The sequence below is a fragment of the Ambystoma mexicanum genome, chromosome 1q, assembly GCF_040938575.1.
Source record: "Ambystoma mexicanum isolate Mex_15411 chromosome 1q, UKY_AmexF1_1, whole genome shotgun sequence".
Taxonomy (NCBI): Eukaryota; Metazoa; Chordata; class Amphibia; order Caudata; family Ambystomatidae; genus Ambystoma; species Ambystoma mexicanum.
In genome coordinates, this window is record NC_090922.1 from 1,086,721,317 (window position 1) to 1,086,746,570 (window position 25,254).

General features: G+C 48.0%; 1 long non-coding RNA gene across 1 annotated transcript in view; it reads right to left on the reverse strand.

Annotated features, from left to right (window-relative positions):
- Window positions 1–25,254, reverse strand: part of LOC138541660 (uncharacterized) — a 672,524-nt gene that overhangs the window by 229,585 nt on the left and 417,685 nt on the right. The gene's annotated exons all lie outside the window — the stretch shown is intronic.

Sequence of the window (25,254 nt, forward strand, 5' to 3'; positions counted from 1 at the left end):
TAATTGAAAAATAGATTCCACGCAAAAAGTAGAAAAGATTTGAAAAGCTCAGGGAGCTTGAGGATTCCCTGTGTCTGTTAGACTGCAGTGAAACATCTGAAGATGGCTGCCGAGGGGCAGAGCTTAAACCCTGCCACCTCATTGGTTGGGCCATAAAGGACCCAAGTGAGGTGGAGGGACTACGCAATAGAATAGCTCATAGACCATAATGGGCTATGTACATGCACTGCTAGGTAGCAATGTGTGTATATTAAAAAAATATATATATATTATTTTATCACCGAGGATTCCCAGTCTAATGAATCTATGAAAGATCCAATGCTGGAGAATAATCATTGCTGCAATGCTTTTATCTTAGATGTAATTCTTTTCTTTTAATTGTTTTGTGTCTATACCTTTGGTGCTTGATTATCTGTCCACTGAGTTGTCGGTTTCTCTTCTTTTGTCTATTGTATGGAAGGAAATGTTGATGTTTTGAAGAAAAATTATTTGTAAAGGTTTACAATTTGTCGAGTACTTGGTGAACGGAACCACAAGGCCCTTTTGGAACTGTTTTGAACTTGGGGACGAGGAAGCTGAAAAGCAAAACAGGAGCTGGAAGAAGCTCAGAACTTATTTGGAACACTGCTTCTTTTGTTGCTGACATCCCTACACATTGTATATCTTTAGTTGTGAGGGTAAGTATAGGTTTTGGACACAGAAAGACTTTTGAGTTGAACTTAATGACACAGACTATCCTTTGTTTTTTCAGGTAGGGAAATCCCACCTTAGCATAAGGCAAGTTAGGCCTTGCATCATCCTGACACAGAGAATAACCATTTTATTTAGAAAAGTGAACCTGTTGTCTGTGTCTTACTTCATGATGTCTTCACAGAATGTAAGCAGCAGCATTAAATGTCCTCAAAATCAAAACATACAGGTGTATACAGTGAACAGAACATTTTATATTGCAACATGTTTTTTTTCTACAGTGGAACATCAACATTAAAAGAAGATGAGAAAGGCAAAAACTAATGTAGGCATGAGCATACTCTTAAAGAGTACTACACATAAAATATGAATACAAATGTAAGCAGTAGCATCTAATGTCCATACAATTATAATGTGAAGGTGTGCACAGTAAACAGTTGGACGAGTCAATCCGCTTTGTATGCTGCATAGCTTCAACAAATGTGAAAGCAACAGTCACAGGTTTCTGATGCTAAATAATAATGTGCAAAAAGCCCCTAGTGTATTGCTAATAGCACAACATACAAAATGTCAACACAACTGTAAGCACTAGCGTAAAAATACATACCACTTGCACATTTTATATTTAAACAAGTCTTCATTTGTGTAAGTGAAACATCAATATTAAAAGATAAGACAATTAGATGTAAAACCAAAACATTTCAAAATACATAAACTCTTAATTTATGTATCCTTTTTGCAGCAACAAAACACAAGCATGAAAAGAATGCTGTAAAAGAAAAAATAAAACAAAAACACCACAAACATTCCTCAAAAAAGGAACACAAAAGAAGCATGAAAGCACACATATACCTAGCCACCAGGATGTTGAAATAAACATTCCAACTGACGATATTAGAACTATACCAACTACTGGTAATTACACACAAGAAGTAGTAGAAAATGTGCTTTAAAAGAACAAGTTACAACACAAACATTGATTGCACTATTTTAAATTTCATCTATATCCACAAGTCCTTTCAAAAATGTAAAAGAAATCACAGAAAATAGTAACATGCTTTTAAATACTCTGTGTTATCAATAAGGCTACCTACACCACGTCTCATGAATTAATATCACGATGCAAAACACCTAAAGTTAAACAATTAAAAGACTAAAAACCACTCAAAATAATTCAAAGGTATTTCTACAGTACAAACTTCTCTCATACAAACACATCCTTCAGTGCCTATTACTCGTTCTAGCACTGGTTTAATAATTGAAAGTGCAGTTACACCACAAAAAAATGAAAAATAGTTTTGTTTTTGTAATAAGACATTTTATAGATTTTTATAACCATACAACAGGAAAAAAAAGAAAAGCAGACGGCTTTGGCGGACATAAGAAATTTTACCTCCAGACTTGCACACTCGCCCATATCCCACAACTGTGTATGACTTTCTATTCCTCGTCCCCTTTTCCCAACGCCATCTGTGAGAAACCCTAGCTAGTCCCCGGGGATCTGTCATCCAGGTGGCCAGGACTCGGCCATCGCTATTGGATCCAATTCCTGGTGGTGGACCAGTGAGGGAGGATCACCTGGACAGGGGGTCCTGTGGGAGTGGGACAGCGACGGTTGAGATGCGGTATCCCCCTTCTTTCAACACCTTTTCCCCATCCTACCACGTGGGATATTCCAAAACACTACCCCGCCCCCTTTTCCGACACAAACACTTTCGCACAACAGGAAAGACAACCAACACCAGAGCCGTTTACCTGACATGTCCCAATACAAGGGTCTGGCAAAGTCAGGCAATAGACCAGAATCACAAACACCTGACGGCCCTTTCTCATCCCCACAGGGATAAAAGGTGGAGCACGAGAGCCCAGGCTTAGTAAGGCAGACCGCACAGCGTGAATTAACACAGCACAACAGTTCAAGAGGAGGCGAAAGATGGCGAATACAAAGAGGGTGACAAGGAGTGCTGTGACCTTGCACTTTACGTTCAAGACGTGTGTAACCTCAGCAGACGGAAACATAAGACCTAGAACAAAGAGCAGCGTGTGTTGCACCAGATGTCAATGGTACACAAGACCCTTCTCCGCTGATAACCAAGCCGGGGAGAGGCGCTGGTCTCTGTGGTACCAACCTTGACTCGAAAGAGAAGAAAGTCGAGCAGTACATCACAGCCGGTGAGTCGAGGGGAGCGCTGATAAGAAGCCGAGCTATGTTGAATGAAAAGTAGCAAGAAGCTAATTTGAACTTTGTAAGGTTTAAAGGAACTGTTGAGAAAGAGGGGGAAAGCCATGTGGGTGCTCATGCAGGAAACTCTGGCTGACTACCCGATGGGAGAGACTTACATAACCAGAAGGCCTTTGGAAGAGGCGAAAAGAGGTCAAAGAGGTCATACTGGGGTCTTATAAAATCCGCTGTACCGTCGAAAGTCTTTGACCGACAGATGAATGTGAAAGCTAAGAGAAATGAATCCTGCATGGTGAAAATTAGTACATGAGCAATGTGTTGACAGGAATGAACCTGACGGAGGGATGTCCAAAGGGAATTGTTTGAAAAGACATTAAGACTTGTGAATGCAATAAAAGCCATTGTGAACTCGAAGGAGGGAGGCTTGCATCTGAAAAGGAATCGATACCTGGAAAAGGGAGATCCAGGGTGGAAAGTCATCACCCAAAGTTCATTGAGAAAGGAACTGTTCAATTGATTTGTTGAATACGACTTGTGGGGGGTCTGCACCCAGAACAGGGGGACTCAGGGGTGAAGCAGTCAACCAAAATATCTGTGGAACCGAACTTTGTGTTTGTTGAATACATTGGGCCCTCGAAGGCAAGAGACTTTTACTGAAAAGAGACTTAGCCATCGAAGAACCTGATAGCTGATACAGAACTGTCGACTCGTGCTGGCAAGGCTCGAGTATTTGCTGTGCTCAGGAGATCCACCCTGTCCCATGCTGAAAAAGTGGGGAGACCCCTGGAAATCACATCCCGACGCATTCTTTGTGAACACTTCTTTCTTTATTGAGAACATTATCCTGCACTTCTTTTTGTATTTAGAGTAAGTATTGGCAATAGGTTTTTCTTATTATAGGCCCACAAGGACTGCCTTATTTTCATTTGATGGTCAAATCTTGCTCCCATCTTAGATTTAGGTTAGGCATTTTTCCACACTGCATTTACAGTTTAATAAACACTCTTGAACTGTGATGACTTGTGTCTGTCTTTACCGTTGCCACCAGGAGTTCCTTACAGATCAGCCACCCTCGTCCTATGGTCCCAAAATTTTGGCCGCCTTTCCAGGACAACCTCAGGCGGTGTAAATGTGTCGTTCCACAGATACGTTATTTCATTCCAGGGTTGCCCCACACTGTGGTGCTGATCCCTCCTACCAAGTGAGGATACAATATATCTATTCAATCAAAAGAAGGGACAAATACATAATCAATAACACAACATACTGACCCTAAGATATCGAGAAACTATAAGCAACCACTTAGCAAATGTGGGCTGCGTATAGTACAATTAATAACATATCCGAAGTTTCCTAAAATGTCATATTTTAATTCATTTGCTTATTCACAGCACAAATATCAAAAAACATTCAAAAACACATATACAACATATCAGTATACAATGATAAAAAGAATTATTCCACCTAATAGAATCAAGTTCACAAATGCTTGAAACAACACAGTAGCAACTTAATTTCGCTTGCTTCCTACTGTGTCAACATAGCCCAACTCATAAGTTTCTGTCCTTGATGTTGTAAATAACTGGACATTCTTCAGGGGCAGAATTTTGTCTTGTGCTGTCTGTAGGTCTTTTCTCGTTCCTCTATAATCCCGGTTCCTATATCTAAGGGTACATAAAAACAAACATTACTATATGGGCCTTTTGGGTTTGATTACTAAACCTAGCCATCCCTAATCACCAATAGGGTGCAACAAGTATGCAATTAATAATATACCTGAGCCGAAACAACTTGTAGCGATAAATATCTTCAAGTTAATTAACAGTTCCAATTCTTGTTCTTCACCTTTCTAGTGGTATGGAGAGTTCACTTCTACTAGACCAATACCTAGAACCAATTTAAAAAAAAGTAACTTCCATATACACCATGGTAAACAATCAACAACTTTCTCCACCAATTCAAAGATAAATACATGCGTGGGCATGCACATAATCCTCACCCTTGGTCAAGGAGACTAGTTGCCTCTCTTCGGAGAAAGATATCTATTTCTCTCTTGAAACAAATTTGGGAAGGGAACCTTCAAATATACACTTCCACCAGTACGGGTCACTCGTTGGATTTCTCAACATACATGGGGCTGGCAACACAAAAGGCTCAATGAGTTTCAAGTTAGAAGGGGTAATGCACCTAAAAACTCTAGATTCCATAATAGCCCTTACCTTAATAGACGCTTACTGCTTAGTTTTAATTGGACCTAGGATCCACACTATTCAAATCCAGTTCCATTCCAGATTGTGCCTTTCCACTTAATGGACAAATCAAGTAACCACTTTCACCACTTGGCCTGTAACAAAAACAGACCCACAATTAGCCATACTGCCAGCACTCGACTGGCTTCCGCTGCTCAAAGTTGCCCATAAAATTAAGCCTCCTTCTTACCTCTCGAAGGTGGATAACGTGTATAAACAATGCAACCATCATAGTCCTCTGCAGTCTAGATGAAATCCGGCCGCCAAACAAATAACACTGCGTGCATCGCGTCGCAATTACGCGTAGTACGATGATGTCATTGCGTAACGCAATGACGTCACATAACGTGCCGTCCATCAATGCGGTCGTTGTCCTGGCAACAACACGATATAGAAGCTATCTCAGAGTTAATGCACATGGAATTAACCCAAAGACTAGAGATCATTACTGGGTCTAAAAAACAGCATCCAATGCCCTTGTTATTGCATGTAGCCAATTTATGTGGGCCTAGTTTCTATATCTTAATATGAAAAATGCCACAAGGCATATACAGACCAGACGACCCCCTTATATTCAAAAAGGTTGAGAGGAAATGCCACGCATGAGCCTTGTTTCTATGTTTCACATTCAACAATTCGATGTACAATGTACATTGAAGAAAACACCAATGGATATATCAAATACCCCACAGGAGGATAGGACGTAGGTCAATTATATGCACCATGTATATTGAAGAAAACACAGATGGATATATCCAATACCTCACAGGAGGATAAGATGGAGACTATGGGCCTCATTACATGGTAGGCGATAGCCATGGCGCTATTAGCGCCATGGCTACCCGCTTACCGCATTCCGGGTCTGTGTTCCCGGAATAGGAACTTATCTGGTCATTCCGACATTAGAGGACCCGGTAAGTCCCCATTCCGGGAATCATTCACCATTCCCATTTGAGCCCCCATATGGCTCTATGGGAATGGGGATGGAGCTAATAAGGGGCCCACATTAGCTGGCCCGTTATTAGCTCTGAAATACGGGCCCGTTATTAGCTCTGAAGTCCCTCAACGGGTCCCTTCCATAACGCCTGGTAAAACCAGACGTTAGGGACGGGACCCGCTAAGGGACCTCGTAGTAGGGCAGTAAGGGATTACCGACACCGGTGCCCTTACCGGTGCCGGTAATCCCTTACCGCCTACCGTGTAATGAGGCCCTATGTCCTTACAAAATGCTGTCCATTTGCTTTTGTTAATGGCAGCACAAAGATGGTAGCTACATAGGGAAATACCAACCGGAAGTGCATAACTCAAACCATCGGGCTATCAGAAAACAGTTCTTATTTAATGATAATATTGTGCCACTCAATATTTTCATTCAGCCATGTCACATGGCTGTTTGTTAAGAAGAACAAGTTACTTCTTACCTTGTAACTTTCTTTCGACGGGATGTTCCTCCGACGTATTCCTCATCTTAGATATATCCTTCCAGCTCTGCTGGCCTCGGAAAAATTTTTCTCTAGAGGGCGCTGCGCGTCGACGTCCTTCGAGTCGATGTCCCTCGACAGCCGCCGTATCGACGTTCGACGTCATCCTGCCTATAAAGGCCGCGCGCAGCGTCCGTTGCTCAGTTCCGTTTTGTAGCCCACAGTATTACTGTCTGGACTAGACTAATCACCCTGAAGGAGCGTAAGCTGCAACAACAAGGGAAGTAGAACTGCGGGGATGGATGGGAGGGTCGATGAGGAATACGTCGGAGGAACATCCCGTCGAAAGAACGTTACAAGGTAAGAAGTAACTTGTTCTTCGAAGGGATTGTGTCCTCCGACGTATTCCTCATCTTAGATAGGCTCCCATAGCAGTATTCTATATTCGGAGGAGGGAGTACTGACTTCACGCTGTCTTCTATTGATGAATAGAATGCAGTACAGCCCTTCCAAACCTAGTCTCTTGACTGGAGGAGGAATCCAAATTGTAAAAACGTGTAAAGGTATGGACAGACGACCATGTAGCGGCCGCACAGATGTCTTTAACCGGCACGCCTCTTTTGAGGGCCGATGAAGCTGCAATACCTCTGGTCGAATGAGCCCTAAGGTTTTGAGGGGGCTCTTTCCCTGCCAGTTTATAACATTCCAGAATGGCTAGAATGATCCATCTGGAAATGGTCTGCTTAGTTATTGGTAACCCCAGCTTGTGACCTGTGTAACCTACAAACAGCTGGTCTGCCTGTCTTATCCTGGCTAGTCTACTAATGTAAAAACTTAAAGCCCTCCTAGGGTCTAGTCTGTGTAACCTCTCTTCCTCTTTCCCCGGGTGAGGAGGAGGATAGAAAGATGGTAGGGTAATCTTCTGAGTGATATGGAATTCAGAAACCACCTTTGGGAGGAAATTAGGCTTCACTTGCAGGACAACTTTGTCTTTGTGAAAGATTGTATGAGGGGGTTTACAAGAAAGAGCTTGTAATTCGCTCACCCTTCTAGCAGATGTAAGTGCTATTAATAAAACAGTTTTAAGGGTAAGGAATCTTAACGAACAAGAATGGAGAGGTTCGAAAGGTGTACCCATCAGGAAAGTTAGTACTAAGTTTAAATCCCATAGGGGAACTTGGAATGGTCTTGGGGGATAAACATTGGTTAACCCCTTTAGAAACTGTATTACCAAGGGTAATTTGAAATAGGATGGTTCTTCCGCAGTACGCTTAAAGATGGATAGCGCTGCGAGATAGCCCTTAATGGTGCCAACTTGAAGGCCTGAATTTGCCAAATATAGTAGGAAGGACAAAACCATTGGTGTACCACATGAAAATGGGTCGATATTCTGTTCTCTACACCAGCTGCAAAATCTGTTCCAACGGCAGCGGTATAAAGACTTTGTTGCTGGCCTCCTTGCCGAAAGCAACACCTCCATAACATCATCAGGGAGGTCCCAATCCTTGTACCTCAGCCGTTCAGAAGCCAAGCGTGAAGGTTGAGGGTTTTGATGTCTGGATGGAGAACCTGACCTCCCTTCTGTGAGAGTAGGTTCTCTCTGAGTGGAAGTCGAATTGGAGGGCAGATGGACAAGTCTAGAAGGTCCGGGTACCACGTTCTCCTGGCCCAATCCGGGGCAATTAGGATCATGGTTCGCCGGAATCTTCTCAACCTCCTGATCATTTGAGGAATGACAGGGACCGGTGGGAACGCGTACAGAAGCGGAAACTCCCAGTCCACTATGAACGCGTCTCCCAGAGCTCCTCTCGGAGGAAATTCCCTTGAGCAGAACAGGTCGCATTTCCTGTTTAGGCTGGTAGCGAACAGATCTACCTGAGGGGTTCCCCAAAGGGCGAAGATCTCTTGAAGGACTTCCTGAGCTAGCTCCCACTCGTGGGAGACTGTGTTCTGCCTGCTCAGAGCGTCCGCTGTCAAGTTCTTCTCTCCGGCTAGGTGAACTGCCGATAGAGAGATTCCTTCTTGGATTGCCCAAAACCAGAGCTGCATCGCCTCTCTGCGCAGGGGTAGTGATCCTACACCTCCTCTTTTGTTGAGGTAATGCATGGCCACCGTGTTGTCTGTCATTATCAGGACGTTCTTCCCTTGTACAGCTGGCAGGAAAGCCTTCAACGCAAGTCTGATGGCTCTCAGCTCTAACAGGTTGATGTGTAGTCTGGACTCCGATGGAGACCAACGACCGCTGATGGTCAAGTCGTTGGCGTGGGCTCCCCACCCCGTGAGTGAGGCATCCGTGACTACTGTTATCTCCGGCCAGGGTTGCCAAAACTGTTCTCCTTTCAGAATGTTCTCCTGACAGGCCCACCACTGAAGGTCTCGAGCTACTCTGTCGGGAACCTGAAGAAGATCTGTCATTCTCCCTGAGAATTGTGACCACTGAGTCCTCAGTGCCCACTGGAGGGATCTCATTCTCAGGCGAGCCTCTGGCACAAGGAAAATGCAGGATGCCATGAGGCCTAGCAACCTCAAAAAGTCGAAGGCTGGGAGACGTTGGGCATGCTGGAACTTGGTAACCATCTGTAGAATATCTTGAGCCCTCACCTCTGGTGGCAAGGCTTTTCCCAGGGAAGTATCCAGGATCGCTCCTATGAATTGGAGTCTCTGCGATGGTATCATTTGTGACTTCTTTAAATTGAGGGAGAAGCCCAGTCTGAAGGAAGTGGCACACGTGATTTAGCTGGATCTGAGCTTGCTCCGGAGAAACAGCCCTGATCAGCCAATCATCCAGGTAAGGGTAGACGTGAATCCCTTCCCTCCTTAGACTTGCAGCCACTACCGACATTAACTTGGTGAAGACCCTCGGGGCGGAGGTCAGCCCAAATGGCAGCACTCGAAATTGATAGTGAGAGTTGCCAATTGCGAACCTCAGGTATTTCCTGTGTTTGAGATGGATAGGCACATGGAAATAAGCGTCCTGAAGGTCCAGAGATACCAACCAGTCCTGGAACTGAAGGGCCTGGAGGATCTGAGAAAGAGTGACCATCTTGAATTTGTCTTTTCTGAGGAATTTGTTCAATTCTCGCAAGTCCAAGATGGGTCTCAGTCCTCCGTCTTTCTTCGGAATGAGAAAGTAAGGGGAGTACCAGCCCTTGTTCCTCTCCGCTACAGGTACCGGTTCTATGGCACCTTTCTCTAGCAGGTCCAAAACTTCCTGCAAGAGGAGCGGATCTGGAGCTTTCTGAGAGCTGATCCCCGGTGGATGACTGAGGTATACGTAGGAAAGGCAGGCAGTAACCTTGGGCGACTGTTTCCAATGCCCAAGCATCTGACGTGATAGCCTGCCATACAGCCAGATGTTGAGTCAACCTGCCTCCTACAGGTGTCCTGTGAGGGGAGTCCTCAGAGTGGTTTTGGGGCGGCTGATGCAGATGCCGATGGTAAAGAGGCACCTGCTGTTGCTGCGGCTTTAGAATATCTACCCCGTCCACCTCGGGTAGTTCTTCTTTGACCCCTTTGAGCCGATCGTCCTCTACCTCTTCCGAATGCGGTGAAGAAGCGAAAGGACTTGCCCCTCGCAGAGGTTCCTGTGGGACGAAAAGGAGTCTGACGGATTGCAGCTCTTAGGGATTTTGCTGCAGCTTTTGAAGTTTGCAGCTTCTCTAAACTGTCATCCGCCTTTTTCCCGAACAAAGAAGAGCCATCGAATGGCATGTTCAAGAGCCTGGCTTGCACATCTGGGGCAAAACCCGACTTTCTCAACCAAGCAAATCTCCTGGTTGATGTACTTGCCGCCATTGCTCTGCTGATACTGTCAGCCGAATCAATGCCCGTCTGGAGGGATTCGCACATAGCGTCTTTACCGTCCTGTATAATATTCAGGAACGCATCCCTTTCTTCTCCCTCCGGGATGCAGTCAGCCGCTGTAGAAGCACACTCCCAAAGTGTATGGCTGAACCTAGCAAGGGTGCAAGTAGCATTAACAGACTTTAACGCCATGCTACATGCTGAAAAGACTTTCTTTGCCATAGCATCATATTTTTTATCGTCCCTGTCCTGTGGGACTGTAGGATAAGCCATCTTGACATCGGTAGAGGATGCTGCTTGTACCACCAGACTTTCTGGGGATGGGTGTTTAGACAAAAACTCTGGGTCTGTGGAAGATACCCTGTACTTTGTAGACAGTTTTTTATTTACTGCAGGTATTACATCTGGGGTTTCCCAGTTTGCCATGATCTTTCTCTGAAGAGCTTTATGAAAGGGCACCACAGGATCCTCTTGTGGGCCTTTGTCAAGAATATCCGTGAGGTCATCTTGTTGGAAAGATTGTGAAGGTGCAGACCACCCCATGAACTCTGTAATCCTGGCCATTAAGGCTCTGTAGGGGGTTTCAGCATGCTCCCCCGGGTCTGGCTTGGCAAACTCCACCTCAGGGGAAGTGTCTAACCCACTTGCCTCATGTAAAGAATCATGAAGATCCTTTAATCTGCGCTCTTCAGAGGAAAATTCCTCTCTAACTGGGGTTACAGGTCCCTGTAACTCAAATGTGTCTTGTTCAGACAATTCACCCTCTTCTAAAATTGAGGATATAGTTCTCAATTGTTCTGAACTCATAAAGGGAGTAAATCCCATTTCCAAGGCAGAGGGTGCCGAACTTGTCATTATTGGCCTCGAAAGCGTCGATGTCGTCGACGCCGAAGGCTTCGAGCGTGGCGTCGAAAACAGAGGTGGAGGCCTCGAGGACCTCGACAGAATTGGAATTTTACTCGACAATATCGAAGTCATCGACATCGAGGGCCTGGGGATAGTCACTGGATGTGTGGAAACCGTGACTTTTCTTGGCGTCGACGCCGGTGTCGAGGCCGGCGTCGAGTCGACAGACCCGTGTGTCGAAGGTCCCCTCGACAACGGCGTCGAAGACATCGACCTCGACGGGACCTTCGTCGACGGCGTCGACGGAACCTTCGAGGAAGGTTTGGAGGTCATAGTCCTGCTCGAGGGTTCGAAACGCGCTCGAGAGGTTTCTTTCGCCGGGTACTGCGACTCGCGGCGTTTTTGACCTTCGGGTCTTTCGACCAGAGCATCGCTCTCGGCAGTCTTCGAGGGGGTCGAGGCCGCTTTCTCGAAGACGCTCATCATATTCTTTCGGAATTCCTCCCATTCAGCCCGGGAACTATGTTTCGTGGGGCAAGGGATTCTTTTTGGCGAAACAGAGGAAGAGGAAGACAGAGAAGGGGATCTTCGACGTCTCCTCTTCGAGTGCTTCGATCTCGAGGAGTGATGAGACCCACTCCGAGACCTGGAGCGCGAATGGTGACGAGGAGACGAATGTCTCGACTTCGTCGACGAAGAAGAAGCTTTAAAAGTCTTACCTTTCTCCAGCTTCCCCCTACGCTCCTTCATGGACATACAGTCCTCGCATTCCGAACAATGGTGTTCAGCTCCCAAGCACCACAGACAAATTCTGTGAGGATCGGTCAACGACATCTTTTTCCCACAATCTCGGCATTTTTTGAAGCCGGATCGAGGAGTTGTCGGTTCCGACGAGGAAGCCATCGAGTACGGATCGAATAACTCGAGGTAAATAGGATTATCTGACTAAGAACTGAGCAACGGTATTCCGAGGCACCGAGTAAGCGCGGAAAAACGGAACTGAGCAACGGACGCTGCGCGCGGCCTTTATAGGCAGGATGACGTCGAACGTCGATACGGCGGCTGTCGAGGGACATCGACTCGAAGGACGTCGACGCGCAGCGCCCTCTAGAGAAAAGTTTTTCCGAGGCCAGCAGAGCTGGAAGGAGATATCTAAGATGAGGAATACGTCGGAGGACACAATCCCTTCGAAAATTAGTTTCTGCTCCAAATTAATTAATTAGTTTCCTATTAATTTCTCCCTGAGTTCTCCCTTTAACCTTCTTCAAAATACACCACTCAAATTCCATGAAGGAATGACCCTTCTCGTCATAATGTTTAACTAATGGAGCTTTATCAGTATGGTTCTTGAGACAGCTCTTATGCTCAATCATGCTTGTCTTACACTTCCTGTTGGTCTTCCCTATGTACAACAATGCACACAGACATCTAATCATATAAATAACATTCTCTGTTTGACAATTGGTATTTTCTTTCAATGTCCATTCTGAGTTCAAGCCTAAATTAACAGAGGTCATTTTGCGAGTTAAAGGGCACATGACACAGTCACCACAAGGATGGTGTCCCACTAATCTAGGTAAACCCCACAGTGTGCTTTGTATGAAATCAGAGTTACCTGTCTTATGTATGTCATTTTTCATAGCTAAATTATGAATATTAGTACTTTTTTTAAATGCCACCAAAGATGGCGGAATGGTCATGATCTTTTTCCAATTCCTACGAATAATGTTCTTCACCTTGTAAGAGACATTATTGAAAGTATTAACAATTTGCGCCATGGCTGCCTCCAATGACGGGTCCGGCACCGGTCTTGTTCAATGGGGACTTACCAGTGCATTCAGACCCTGGAGGGACCGGTAAGTCCCCATTGAACAAACCATTCCCCATTCCCATTTGAGCCCCCATAGGGCTCAATGGGTATGGGGAAGCCGCTAATTACGGGCCTGCTAATAGCAAGCCCGTAATTAGCGGCCTGGTCCCCTAACGGGACCCGTAAGGGACGTGCGGTCCGACCACACGTCCCTTGCAGTTCCCGCTAAGGGACCTCAGAATTGGCCTGTAAGGGATTACCAGCACCGGTCTCCTTACCGGTGCCCGGTATCCCTTACCGCCCAACTCGGAATGACCCCCATAGTCTCCATTTTATCCTCCTGTGAGGTATTTAATATATCCATCTGTGTTTTCTTCAATATAAATGGTGCATATCATTGACCTACATCCTATCCTCCTGTGGGGTATTTGATATATCCATTGGTGTTTTCTTCAATGTACATTGTACATCGAATTGTTGAATGTGAAACATAGAAACAAGGGTCATGCGTGACATTTCCTCTCAACCTTTTTGAATAGAAGGGGGTCGTCTGGTCTGTATATGCCTTGTGGCATTTGGCATATTAAGATATAGAAACTAGGCCCACATAAATTGGCTACATGCAATTACAAGGGCATTGGATGCTGTTTTTTAGACCCAGTAATGATCTCTATGCATTGGGTTAATTCCATGTGCATTGACTCTGAGATAGCTTCTATATCGTGTTGTTGTCAGGACAACGACCGCATTGATGGACGGCACGTTATGTGACATCGTGTTACGCATTGCACGATTACGTCATCGCGCTACGCGTAATTGCGATGCGCGCAGTGTTTGTTGTTTGGTGGCCGAGGCTGGATTTCATCTAGACTGCAGAGGACTATGGTGGTTGCATTTTTTATACACGTTATCCACCTTTGAGAGGTAAGAAGGAGGCTTAATTTTATGGGCAACTTTGAGCAGCGGAAGCCAGTCGAGTGCTGGCAGTATGGCTAATTGTGGGTCTGTTTTTGTTACAGGCCAAGTGGTGAGAGTGGTTACTCGATTTGTCCATTAAGTGGAAAGGCACAATCTGGAATGAACTGGATTTGAATAGTGTGGATCCTAGGTCCAATTAAAACTAAGCAGTAATCATGTATTAAGGTAAGGGCTATTATGGAATCTGGAGTTTTTAGGTGCATTACCCCTTCTAACTTGAAACTCGTTGAGCCTTTTGTGTTGCCAGACCCATATATGCTGAGAAATCCAACGCGTGAACCGTACTGGTGGAAGTGTATATTTGAAGGTCACCTTCCCAAATTTGTTTCAAGAGAGAAATAGATATCTTTCTCCGAAGAGAGGCAACCAGTCTCCTTGACCAAGGGTGAGGATTAAGTGCATGCCCACGCATGTATTTATTTTTGTTTGAATTGGTGGAGGAAGTTGGTAATTGTTTACCATGGTGCATATTGAAGTTAGTTTTTTCAAATTGGTTCTAGGTATTGGTCTAGTAGAAGTGAACTCTCCATGCCACTAGAAAGGTGAAGAACAAGAATTGGAACTGTTAATTAACTTGAAGATATTTATCGCTACTAGTTGTTTTCGGCTCAGGTATATTATTAATTGCATACTTGTTGCACCCTATTGTTGATTAGGGATGGCTAGGTTTAGTAATCAAACCCAAAATGCCCATATATTAATGTGTTTATGTTTGTATGTACCCTTAGATATAGGAACCGGGATTAGAGAGGAACGAGAAAAGACCTACAGACAGCACAAGACAAAATTCTGCCCCTGAAGAATGTCCAGTTATTTACAACATCAAGGACATACACTTATATGAGTTAGGCTATGTTGACACAGTAGGAAGCAAGCGAAATTAAGTTGCTACTGTGTTGTTTCAAGCATTTGTGTAATAGATTCTGTGAGGTGGAAGAAATATTTTTATCATTGTATACTGATATGTTGTGTATATGTGTTTTTGAATGTTTTTTTTTATATTTGTGCTGTGAATAAGCAAATGAATTAAAATATGACATTTTAGGAAACTTCGTATATGTTATTAATTATACTATACGCAGCCCACATTTGCTTAGTGGTTGCTTATGGTTTCTCGATATCTTAGGGTCAGTATGTTGTGTTATTGATTATTTATGTGTCCCTTCTTTTGATTGAATAGATATTCGTTCCATAGATACACATGTCAACCTGACACATGCATTGGCCATCTGAGGGGCATTCTGGAGATCCCAATAATTGTGCAAAGTTCCATTTCAACAGACCTACCACTGTGGATACATACCGTTTTTCCTATTGGTTGTATGAGTTCTTGCCCATCTGTGTCTAACGCTCTGGACAGCTTGCGGCAACATCGCACCCAGTAGCGCTGAATCCGGTAGCAGCTCCAAGGGATATGCATGAAAGATCCACCCTCCTCCCAACAAGGTAGGCACTGCAGGTCATTGATACGACCCCATCGGAAAAGCAAGGTTCTGTGGTAGTACACTCTGTGTAAAATGTTAAGTTGGATTTAGCGAAGCCTGGATGATATTGCCACCTCCGTAAGAAACATCAGGGCCTCCATCCATTCTTCTGGTTCGATAAGCTAGATGGGAGGGGGAGGTGGGGCCTAATGGTGGTTAGTTCCGGGGCCGCGAACGTGGTCAGGAGCTGGTACAAAGTGGAGGTAATCTTGGTGGTGATGTGTTCCATTACTAAATTCCTCTCCAGACGGAGGATGGTTTGCAATTTACGTGCATAGTGCATGTGCGATATGTAGCTATTAGTATTGTTCCCTATCTGGCAGGGTGAACTCTTGTTGTAGTTCTGCAAAGGAGGAAATGGCACCCCCTTTACAAGGTCGTCTGTGGCTCTAATCCCCATGTCCCTCCATTTGTGTAGAAGGAACAAGTTACTTACCTGTAACTGCTGTTCTCCAGCATGGGTCTGGCATGGATTCACATGCTCATGAATATTCCCCGTCGTCAGGCTGGGAATCCTCGGTAAAGAAAAATCAGTATCAGTTTTGTTTCTGATCTGTCTTTCGTAGTAGTAACCAATCACTGATCTCTGCGTCATACTGACCACAGCCAATGACTGCCATCTCCGTAAGCCCCGCCTCTGGCAGCCATCTTCAGATTTGGTAGCACGTGAAGTGGCAGTATGATCAAGTGAAGAGCCGCAGAGGGGTAGGCGGGAGGATTCGCATGTGAATCCATGCCAGACCCATGCTGGAGAACAACAGTTACAGGAAAGTAACTTGTTCCTTCTCCAGCATGGGGTCTGGCATGGATTCACATGCTCATGAATAAAAGAATACATAGCAGTACACACATGCACAACCACGGGAGGTGGCAAAGGCTCAACATTAAGCATTACATCCAAAACTCAACATTAAGCAATTCTTACCTCCTCACCAGGCTCACCTTAGGCGAACAGGTTGCGCAGCACTGCTTGGCCGACCCTGGACTCCTCCCTGGAATCCCGATCGACGCAGTAGAATTTCGTGAAGGTGTGCGTCGACCTCCACGTAGCAGCCCTGCAGATGTCCAGCAATGGCACACCAGATAGGAACGCCGTGGTAGCTGCGATCGCTCTGGTGGAATGGGCTCTCGGACGGCCAGGCAGCGGTCGGTTTGCCAACCGATGACAGTACATGATACAGCCGGAGAGCCATCTGGAAATGGAAGCCTTCAAGAGAGCCTTCCCCTGATTGACAGGTCCAAAGTTCACAAAAAGTTGTGACGTCTTCCGAAAACTCTTCGTGCGGTCCACGTAGAACTTCAGCGCTCTAGCCACATCCAGCGAGTGCAAAGTCCTTTCAGCCGGCGACTAAGGCGACGAGAAGAAAACAGGCAACACCAAGGGTTCGTTGAGGTGGAAGTCCGACGGCACCTTGGGCATGAAGGAGGGGTGCGTCCTGAGCACTACCCTCGTGTCGTGAAAAGTCAAGTACGGGGGCTTGCAGGAAAGGGCCTGGATCTCTCCCACCCGTCGTGCGGAGGTGATGGCCACAAGAAACTCTGTTTTCCACACCAAGAACTTCAACGGAGCCGAGTGCAGAGGCTCGAACGGAGGTCCCATGAGCTTGGTCAGCACCACGTTGAGCTCCCACGCCGGGGCCGGGGCCTTCACCGGCGGGAACGATCTGAACAGTCCCTTCATGAATTCTTTCACCAGACGATGAGACCACAAAGACCTCCGTCCTGTGGTTCTGGTGTATCGGGAGATCGCAGCAAGATGAATCTTGATGGAAGCGTGCGCCAGTCCAGCCTTGGCCAGCAGGTACGGCAGTACTTGAGGAGCTGTAATCCGTAGAGGGTTAATCTTCTGTGCGTGGCACCAGACAGAGAACCGCTTCCATTTGTGTCCGTAGCATTTAAGAGTTGAGGACGCCCTGGCCTTTGCAAGAACCTCTCTGCAGTCGGCCGGTATGTCGTAACCTCCAAACTCTAACGCTGCAGGAGCCAGGCCTGCAAGTTCAGCGACTTCGGGTCGTGATGGAGGATGGCGCCTCCTTCCCTGGAGAGAAGATCCGCGTCCACTGGCAGCTTGATTGACGGGGACGCTGACAAGTCCAGAAGGTCTGGGAACCATATCTGCCTCGGCCACGCAGGTGCGACGAGGATCATCCTGCACCATGACCTCTTGAGCTGGTTGATGAGCCGGATCAGCAGCGGCAATGGAGGGAACGCATATAGGAACAGGCCCTCCCAGGGGAACAAGAAAGCATCGCCCATGCTCCTCGGCTGGGGAAACCTGCTGGCGAACCTCCGGCACTTGGAGTTCGTCGCCGTCGCGAACAGTTCGATCGGGGGTGTGACCCACCGTCGGAAGAGGCGGTCCACTAGATCCTGTCATAGTTCCCACTCGTGGCACGAGCGCAGCTCTCTGCTGAGCGAGTCGGCGATGGTGTTTTTTATCCCTGCCAGATGAAACGGCACCAGAAACATCCCTTGGGCGACGGCCCAATGCCACAGATCCTGAGCCTCCTTGGACAGGGCTGGGGATCTGGTACCGCCCTGCTTCCTGATGTAGAACATGGTGGTGGTGTTGTCGGTGAAGATCCTCACCACCTTGCCCTTGAGGGACGGAAGAAAGGACCTGAGGGCCCAAAACACTGCACGGAGTTCCAGGACGTTGATATGGAGGGACTTCTCTGTCGGCAGCCAAAGCCCCCTCGCGTGCAGATTTTCGGTGTGCGCTCCCCACCCTTCCAGGGAGGCATCCGTGGTCACTGTCTTCTGGTGGCCCGGGGTCTGGAAGTCCATGCCCGCCGTCAGATGCGCGCGGGTGCCCCACCACCGGATCGCTCGTCGGAAGCTCTCGGCGAGTGTGATCCTGTCCTCGAAGCTGCCCGTCGTCTGGATCCAGCGAGCATCCAGGAACTCCTGTAACGGGCGCATCCGAAGCCTGCACAGGCGGATGAGATAAATGCAAGAAGACATCATTCCGAGGAGGGACTTGATGGACCTCACCCTGGCCGCGTCCGCAACCAGCATCCGCTGCACCTTGCCCAAGATGGCCCTCGTCCTTTCCTCCGACGGAGAGGCCAGAAGCGCCACTGTGTCGAGCTTCGCTCCCAGAAACAGTGCGTCTTGCGCGGGCACCAGGTGGGACTTGGTGTAGTTTATGAAGAATCCCAGGTCCGTGAGTAGTTGGACGGTCCTCGCCGTGTGCTCCGCGGCGAGCTCCTTTGTCTTTGCTCGGATGAGCCAGACGTCCAGGTAGGGGTAGACGTGGATCCCCTCCAGGCGCAGCCGCACCGCCACCGGTGCCAGGCACTTGGTGAACACCCTGGGTGCCGACCTCAATCCGAAGGGAAGGGCTCTGAACTGGTAGTGACGCCCTTGGACCACGAATCTTAGAAACTTTCGGTGTCCCTTTAGGATGGGGATATGGAAGTAGGCATCCTCCAAATCCAACGACGACAGGAAATCGCCCTCCTCCAGTTGACCCAGGATGTGCTGGAGGGTGACCATCCGGAACTTCTGTGCCTTGATGAATTTGTTCAGTCGTCGTAGGTCCAGGATGGGACGCCATCCTCCCGTCTTCTTCTTCACGAGGAAGTATCTTGAGTAAACTCCGGAGCCCTGAAGCCTCTTTGGGACGAGCTCAATGGCGCCTTTCTTGAGCATCGCCTTTACCTCCAAGAGAAGTTGAGGGACGTGATGTTCCTTCCTGGCCACGGGGGGGACGCGCGGGCACTTCTTCAGAAACTCGAGCGCGTGACCCTGGGCCAGGGCGTCCAGCACCCAACGGTCGGTGGAGATGGACTCCCACACGCTGACGAAACTCGCCAGCCAGCCTCCCACCGGGGTGCTTCGGTGGGGGCCCGACCCCACAGCCGGTTCAGTCCTGCTTCGACGAGGCTTTGCCGCCTTGTCCTCCTTGGCGACGACAGTGGGGTCCCCCGGACTTGCCTCGTCCCCTGTAGGCTTCCTGTGACGATGAACGGGCCGCTTGACGATAGGTGGAAAATCCGCCGCCGGAACCTTTGGAGGCACCCTGCTTGCCTCCGCCGCTCCGAAAGGGCGGCCGTCGTTGCTGGAGAACACCAAGAGCCCGGGCCGTCTCTGTGTCTGTCTTGATGGCTTGTAGGGAATCGTCCACTGTTTTCCCAAACAGGTTGCTCCCGTCGAACGGCATGTCCAAGACTCTGGTCTGCACGTCCTGATGGAAGTCAGTTGCCTTGAGCCACCCACGCCGTCTAAGGCAAAATCCAGTGTCAGCGATGTCCGTCGCTATCGTAATGGCGTGGTCCGACGCCACTTCTCCTTCCTGCAAGATCTCTAGGGCCTCCGCCCTCTTGTCGTCTGGTAAGAAGTCCAGCAGGGGGGCGATTTTGTACCACAACTCCCTGTCGTAGCGGGCTACGATAGCCAAGGCGTTGGCAGCCTTAATCGTCGTCGCTGCCGATGAGATGACTCTGCGTCCCATCGTGTCCAATTTCTTTCCCTCGCCGTCCGGCGGGGAGGTTGACGTAGAGGCCGAGCCCCCCCCGCTTTCTTCCTGGCCGCCCCAGAGACGACCGAGTCTGGGGTCGGCTGTGCCCGAAGGCACAAGGGGGCCGCGTCCGGGACCCGGTACTTCTTCTCGTACCGATCCCTTCTCGCAGGCGTTGTGGATGGGTTCTTGAGGAGGGCGAGACCCTCATCCCAGATATCGTCCAGTAGAGGTACAGCGAGGACCGTATTCCTCTTGGTCTCGCGCCGTTGATAAAGGAAACCTTCCTTCTTCTTCTTCTCTTCTGGGCAGAGCTGGAAAAGCTCGGATGCCCTGGCGATCATGGCATGAAACGATCCAATCTCGTCGGGCGGGGAAGCCCGGGGAGGAGGTGACGACGGGAGATCCTCGTCGTAAACCTCGTCTGTGCCCGTCGCGGCCGTGTCAGTCCCCGTATCATCCCCACGGGTCGTGGACGGGGAGGAGGGCTGAGCAGGGCGCGATGGTTGAAAAGGAGGTGGAGGATGAATCCTTCTCTTAGGAGGAGGGCTCCCAGAAGGGCCTGGCTCCGGGTCCCCCGTCGGGAGAGGTTCCTCCGTTGGTGGTAACGCCAATCTCGTCCTTATCTCCGAGCATAAGGACTGTATAGCCAACAAAATGGCCGCCGAGTTGTCTTGCGGCACTGGTTGAGAGGATTCAAACGGGCGGTCAGGAGCCCCGTCGGCACCCTCGACGTTCTCGTCGTCTCCTACGCCAACGCCGTGGCTTAAGACTTCGATCAGCTCCTCCTCAGAGGTTGAGGCCGAATCCACGACGACCTCCTGCCCCCCCTCTTTCTTCTCCGTCTGAGGTTTCACGGGGGTCCTGTCGATGGGCATGAAAGAGGACTCACTCCGCGGTGGCAGGGAGACTCTGGGCCCCGAGGTCGCCACCACTGGTGTAGCCTCCAGAGGCTGAGCCAGGGCCGCCGCGACTGTCTCGATAGAGGCCTTGGCCGGGTGGATCAAGGCTTTCACCACCTTATGTGCGCTCAACGCCTTCTCCTTGGGGGGAGGGTCACCGCCTCGCTCCCCCTCCAATGGGGCCTTCGAGCTCGACCGGGGTCTCTCCAGGAGCTTCGCCGGCTGCTCGGCCTTCCTCTTACCCGAGCCAGAGCGTTGGCTCGTGGTTGATGGCGCCGGGGAGGATGCGCCCTGCCTGGCGCCCGTAGAGCCCGACCGTTCGGCGCTCCCGGTGCCAGCGGACTTGCGGTGCTTGGCCTTCTGTTGGACCCCCGTCGCCGGGGAGCCCTCAAAGGTCTTAGAAGACTGCTCGGACTTCTTCTTCTTCTCGCCTGACGGGCTCTTCCCTTCCAGTCAGTTGGCGAGACGCAGATGGCGGTCCTTCATGGTCCGCTCCGACATATTGCCGCAAAACGCACAGTCCTTCTCCACGTGCGTCTTGTCCTCATGCAGGCAGTAGAGGCAAAGGGAGTGTTCGTCCTCCTTAAAGACATTCTGAAGCTGGCATCCAGGGCAGACCCTGAACAGCTTTCCGGGCGTCGAGCTTCCCTTCTCCTGGGCCATGATCGAGATGGGCCTGAGAAACTTCTGGAGTCCTCCAAAAGCGTGGCTCGACGAAATCTTCACCCTTGAGGGGCGTAGAAGAATCTGACACGGGTCCCCGTTTATCGGATAAAGAAACGGTGGAGCTTGAGGCTCTTTTGACCCAAAAAGAGAAAATGTTCCTAAGAAAAAGCGCGAAAAAAGCACTAGAGCTCGAGAGCAATAGCACGAGGATCCCAACACTTGAACGTGCAGTAAAAATCTGAAGATGGCTGCCAGAGGCGGGGCTTAGGGAGATGGCAGTCATTGGCTGTGGTCAGTATGACGCAGAGATCAGTGATTGGTTACTACTACGAAAGACAGATCAGAAACGAAACTGATACTGATTTTTCTTTACCGAGGATTCCCAGCCGGACGACGGGGCATATTCATGAGCATGTGAATCCATGCCAGACTCCATGCTGGAGAACTGGCTATTCAGCCAGTTCAAGCAGCAAGTAATTATTCCATATTGGGTCAGTATTTGTTTCCCCATCCAATGTATTTATGGGCTGCTCTCCACACCTGGATCATGTGTCGCAGGACAAGAGGCAGTCTTTTCTGCGTATCGGTATAGATAGTGATGTGGGGGCATGCTTTCCATTCCCTTTCCCTCTGCTCAGATGTGAGGCATATTAGGATCCCCATGCAACATATTGTTGATCACTGCCAGCTGGCTGGCCCAGTAATAGCTCCGGACATTTGGGAGCCCAATCCCTCCCTCCCAACATGAACGATTCAATGTAGCCAACGCTATTCGTGGCTGTTTACCACCCCCACAATAATTCCCGTAATGCTGAATCTATCTTTGTGAATTCTACCTCAGGGATACACATGGGGGAAAACTGCAGAACAGATAGTAGGCACGGAAGGGTCAGCATCTTGAATAGGGCAGCCCTCTCCATCAAGGTCAACGGCAGGCCCTTCCAGTATTGTACATCTCTCAGGAATCGGTCAGTGACCAGGTGCAAGTTATCTGTAAGGTATGACTTGTCGCCTGGTTTGATTTGGACTCTTAGATAACGGACACTACGTTTTTCTACTTGATACGGCCAGTCCAAAGGGTTCACCTGCTCTACATCTTGGATCGGGAAGAGAACAGGAAACAAAGTTGAAAGTCAACAAATCCCCAAAATAAGACAAATACATTCCCTATTACTATTACTACTAATAGTACAAATGCAACAGTGCAAACTACTTTTATTGAACCAAAAAGAAAATACATGTTAGCACATCTACTACTTATATTTCTAAAAATAAAACTTCTGAGCAACTTAAAAGGACTTAACTTTTAAGTAGTAGTATTTTAAAAAGTAAAACAGAAAAACATCATTTACCTATTAGTACTACTCCTTTGATCTCTACATCACAACTTCAACAACTGAACAAATATCACAACTAAGGGCCGATTAATAGAATCCAGCGCAGAGGAGGCGCAATCGCTGCGCAGCGAGAAGGAGTGTGCGCCAGCCATGGCGCAAAGAACCAATTGTGCGGCACGCGTAGTCATGGATTTCCTGAGGCATCACTAGCGGTGGCGCAAGGAACATCAAGCAGCGCCATTAACGCCCCCAACACGCCCCCACGTGCAGTAAAAAGCAAGTAAAATGCCTAACACGGCGCAAGTCCCCGCACCATCCCTGGACCAGCATACAGCCAATTCGCGTGAAAACTCGGTGTGGACAGGGTACATACTGAGTTTGCACGTGATTTGTCAGCGCATACGCCGTCCGCACCCTATTCGCTCCAAAACAACCCGCAATGCCCGCAAAAATCCACAGGAAGCAGACCCCTCCTGACGGGACACCCACACCCCAGCCTCCATCACCCCAGCCTGCAGGCTGCCCCCACTACATGGGACACCCCAGCCCCCATCGAATACCTAACTGAACAGAAATGTGAAATTACGTGCAATTAAATACATCTTAAATACCGAACTGAATGGAAAGTTGAAATTAAGCATAACAAATGCATCTTTAATACCCAACTGAAAGAAAATATGAAATTGAACATAACCGGTGCATATTGAATACCGAAACTGAATGGAACCTTGAAGTTAGACATATTAAATACTGAATGCAATAAAACTGTATGGGCAAAGCAAATATCAAACGGCAGCCAAAGTGCCCATTTGAAAGCAAACTATGGGAAAAGGGGCGCACGTGTGAAAGAGTGAGACTGAAAGGTGGGGTATGAACAAAACCCCCCCAAAGTGAACTGTTAGGAGTGAATGCAGTACGGCAAGGCCAAAGACTGGCAAGTGGTATGTGACACGTGATGGCAGAACGAAGAGGTTGACAGGGAGAAGCCAGAGAAGTGTAAAATTGCACATAAAGCCAAGAGGCCAACAGAGAGGAATTAAGTGAAGGTGACTTGGCACAGGGGCAAGTGCTGAAGAACTTGTGTGGGCTGTAGAACGTAGGGATCCTGGTTGGGCGACATGTGCTGGGTGGACCGTGTGGTCTGACAACTGCACCTAGACCAGTGAGCCTTGAATAAGGAAAACCAAAGACATTGTGAAACCAAACCAAGGAGAAGCATTGTCCGATAGTTTGATATGATAGTTTATTTATATAGCACCTATTCACAATGTGTTTCAAAGCCCTTCAAGGTAAGGGAGGGAACAAGGGAAAATACAATGACATTCTTACAGGCCATGAACAGTAAGGATGTGAAATTAACTATCGTGCTCAACCTGACGACATTTCAGATAGTGCAAGATCTAAGACATAGATAAGAAAGGGAGGGGGAGAGCGGGAAGGAAATGAAAACAGATAGGCGACTGCCGTACTAGGCCTGACGACATGTCTGGTGGAGCCGGAGAAAAACAAAAGGTGAGGGAGAGGGGTGAAGAAAGGGAGGGGAGGAACAAAACAAGCGACTTTTGTACTAGGCCTGACGACATTTCAGATAGTGCTGGGGGTGGGGGAGGGTGACAAGTAAGGGTAAGGGGCAGGAGACAGACGAGGTTGCTATCATACTATGTCCAGGGACAATTCTGATAGAGTAAGTGCATAGAAGAACGTAAGGGGAGGAGGGGAAGAGATAGGAAAAGGGAGAAAGGGAGAGGAGGAGAGAACAGAGAGTAAGCAGTCAAAAAGAGTGGATAAGCAAGTGAACTGGTCCATTGTAAGTGAAATGGTGAGTCAAACCAGAGGAGGGTCAGGTTAACCTCGAGTTATGTTACACTTTTGAAAAAAGACTGAAACAAGTATAAGTGGCAGAGTTAAAGTCTTGGGGAAGGAAATGCTGAGATTTGAGTTTCTGCACGTGTTGTCTTGAGAACTGAGCCTCAAGACCTCTTTGCTTTTCAACTGTGTTGCTTGGAACTTGGGGAAGGCAACCCTGAGGATTGTTTGGAACTGTATTGCCTTGAATGTGAGAAAGGTAATCTTGAGACTATTGTAGAACATTCTTGCACTTGGGAAAGAGGAGCTGGAAGAAGCTCAGAACTTAGAGATGAGCACCATTTATTTTGTTATTGCCATCCCTACACATTGGTCATTGGTTAGCTTTAGTTGCGAGGGCGAGAACAGGTTGTAGACACAGACGTTTAAGTTGAACTCTTTGACTCAGAAATATATTTGTTTCGTTCAGATAGGGAAATCCCACCTTGGCATAGGGCAGGTTATGCCTTCTACCATCCTAACATTTAAGTTAATAAATATCTTTTTTAAAGTCTGTTGTCTGTGTCTTGCATCATGATGCCTTCACACAGGAGATAGCTACTCAGGGAAGCGAGGGA